The sequence below is a fragment of the Triticum dicoccoides genome, chromosome 1A (genome assembly GCF_002162155.2).
Source record: "Triticum dicoccoides isolate Atlit2015 ecotype Zavitan chromosome 1A, WEW_v2.0, whole genome shotgun sequence".
NCBI classification, from domain to species: domain Eukaryota; kingdom Viridiplantae; phylum Streptophyta; class Magnoliopsida; order Poales; family Poaceae; genus Triticum; species Triticum dicoccoides.
Window position 1 is genome coordinate 272,246,296 of NC_041380.1, and position 3,235 is coordinate 272,249,530.

The 3,235-nt window shown below is 48.9% G+C and overlaps 1 long non-coding RNA gene across 1 annotated transcript; it reads left to right on the forward strand.

Annotated features, from left to right (window-relative positions):
• The first annotated feature begins 1,407 nt into the window (after nucleotides 1–1,407).
• On the forward strand, nucleotides 1,408–2,867 carry LOC119281880. Its single transcript, XR_005138575.1, has 3 exons — nucleotides 1,408–1,517; nucleotides 1,610–1,949; nucleotides 2,770–2,867. It is a non-coding gene; the product is annotated as an uncharacterized LOC119281880 (long non-coding RNA).
• Nucleotides 2,868–3,235: the final 368 nt, after the last annotated feature.

The following is a 3,235-nucleotide window of genomic DNA, read 5'->3' on the forward strand; positions in this document are numbered from 1 at the left end:
TCTTTCTGTTGTTGGTTTTCGAACAACTCCATTCGACCCTTCTCCTGAAAGGTGTTTTCCAAGCTCATTTGTGGCAGAAGTTGTCATTTTCTTCTCATTTATTTCCTTGCCAACGTTTCAACTTCTATTCTTTCGTTCCAGAGGCATGGTGATGTTGCTCTCTTCGTCCTATCATCTCGTTTTTCCAAGTTCATATTCTATTCCTTCCATGTCGAACCGGAGTGTTGTCATAATTGATCCCTATCATTCCTTGGACATCTCGTTTCTACCAGAGTGCTTGAATGTACTTTTTGTCCATTGCAGCCCTTTTTCTTATGTCTTTAAACCTACAAGGTTCTAGTAATGTTCCTTGTTCCTCTTTTCTAACGGAGTGTTTCCAACTTTGTTCATCTTCGTTGTTTTCTTCTTTAAATTGGTTCAACCTCTCAAGGTTCATGGTTTCACTCGTTTGTCAAAGAAGCAACTTAGTTTTAACTCCTCTCTTTCCTCTATCGTTTCTCTCCGGTGCCATCCTAGATCTCGGGACGAGATCCTCTTGTAGTAGTGGAGTGTTGTGACGCCCCGAGACCGACGCGCCAGGTGTCTTCCAGTTATTTGTTGTTGTTGCCTTGTCATTTGCTTGTGTGTCGCATCTTGTCATGTCGTCATGTGCATTGCATCATCATGTTTTCAAAACTTGCATCCGTCCCAGTCTCCTCGTTCTCTCCGTTGTCCATTGTGAGCCCAGACACACTTGCACGCGCTCGCGGCACGTCCGAAATATTATTTTATAAGTGGCCAAAAAATGTTCTCGGAATGGGTTGAAAGATGGTGTGCGGTGTTGTTTTGTTGTCAGTAGACCGCCTGCCAAGTTTCATCGCATTTGGAGTCCGTTTGACACCTCAACGGATAACTATAGCGGCATTATAGCCGGTCTGACATCGGACGTTTTCGGTCTCCGGAAACTGCTGTCGGGCCTCTCTCTCTCCTCTCCTCTCAGCCATTTGCCTTGTGCACAGCCCACCGACAGCCCACCTACCCCTTCTCGCATTCGGAGCTGTCCGATGGTGATCGCACGGTCCGAAAACCCCACTTGACCTCTCAAACCCTACCCTAGCTATAAAAGGAAGCCTCCCCTTCCATTTTTGGCAGCAGACAATGCCTTCCTCGAAATCCGCGTGTCGCCAGCCTGTTCCCACCTTTTTCCTCGTTTTCCCCGCTGGCCGAAGCCCTCTCCGCCACTTGTTGCCGCCAGCACCACCCAGCGCCGCCGCCACGTCAGCAGCGTCGCCGCGCGCAGCCAACCACACCCCGCCACTTGTCCTCTTCACGCCCCACTTTGCCGCGGCCCTTAGGGCCCATCTGAGGCCCGCCCGAGCCCATCTGGGTCCAAGCCTCCGCCGCCGCTCAAGTGTTCCCGTTCCCGATCTGGATCGAGGGAGGAGCCCCTCGATCCCGAGCTCCTCCGCGTCGCACCTTCAACCGCCGGCCGCCGCGGCATCGCCGGACCTCACCGCCTCGACGCCGGCATCCTGCAGGTCGGGCGCTGCCCCATCCTTCTTTACCACTTCTTCTCCTTTCTCTCTTCCTCCTTCACCCGAATCTCTCAACTCTCTCCGCCCGTGGACAGGCAACGCCGCCGGAGTATCGCACCTTGCCATCCCATCGCCGGCCAGCCTCGTTGTTGCTGGAAATGGGCCGGCCGCCCCCGGAACCGGTTGCTCCTTCGCCCCGCCACCGTCTCTGACCTTCCCCGCCGTCCTGCGACATCACCGGACCACCACGGGAACGCCGCACGCCGGCGTTGACCGCTGCCATGCTCGTGGTTCAGATCCACTGCAGGCCAGCACGTAAAGGCCGCCCCATCGCCCTGGTGGGCCTCGCATTGACCTCACTCAGCGCCAAGGCCCAGTCGCCTGTTCCCTACTGCAGCCTTAGACCACCAGATCCGCTGGCCCAAGGCCCGCGAGGTGAGCACAAGCTAGCCCATCCATGTTTGCTTATGTGACGCCCTGGGCGCTGAATATTATCTTGTGCTCACCTAGTTTCCGCCCGTGTATGTTTTTTCCAGCACCTGGGAATTTGCTAATTAGTCCAGTAAAACAGATTTGCAGAAAAGTCCCTCTAGATCATGCATTTAACAACTCACAAACGATGCATCATATTAAAACAAATTATATATGAAATATGCTTAGAATTTTGTCTAGTTTCATAATATTCAACTTTCATCTATGTTTAAAATGTTCAAAATGTTGTTTGGTTAAATTTGCTCCTATGCCATGTTAAAATAATTTATTTCATAACTAATTCATCGTAGCTCCGAATTTAATAAACTTTATATGTAAATGGGGTAGAAAAATGCCTAGTTTAACATGGTGGCTTTACTTTGCATGTTTAACAACTATAAAATATGGTTTCGGGCAGAACAGTACCAAACCTAAAATATGCATATGGGGATTTACCGGAATTGTTGTTCGTTGTTTCCGGCCTCATTTAAACTTGCCTAGATAGGTAGTTTTGTTGTGCTTCACCCCTTGTATTGTTAATCAACATTTAATATTGTTGGGTACATAAACGAGATCGAACTAAATAACTTGAATGTGGTGTTCCGTCAATATGCAACTCGTTGCATATTGAGCTCCACTTAACTTGTAGTGTTATTTGTGCACTTTGCCATGCCATGCTTCATTAAACCGGACATGCATCATACTTGGTTGTGCATCATGCCATGTTTATGTGATGGTTGTTTACTATGTTGTTTGCTTCTTTCCGGGCTGCTTCTCGCGTTAGCTTCGGTTTCGTTCCGGGGTTGTGAGGATCCGTCCGACTACGTCTGTTTGCCTTCTTCATGGACTCGTTCTTCTTCCTCGCGGGATCTCAGGCAAGATGACCATACCCTCGAAATCACTTCTATCTTTGCTGGCTAGTTGTTTGCTCTATTGCTATGCCACGATACCTACCACTTGCTTTATCATGCCTCCCATATTGCCATGTCAAGCCTCTAACCCACCTTTCCTAGCAAACCATTGTTTGGCTATGTTACCGCTTTGCTCAGCCTCTCTTATAGCGTTGTTAGTTGCAGGTGAAACTGAAGTTTTGTTCCATGTTGGAACATGGATATGTTGGGATATCACAATATCTCTTATTTAATTAATGCATCTATATACTTGGTAAAGGGTGGAAGGCTCGACCTTATGCCTGGTGTTTTGTTACACTCTTGCCGCCCTAGTTTCCCTCATACCGGTGTTATGTTCCT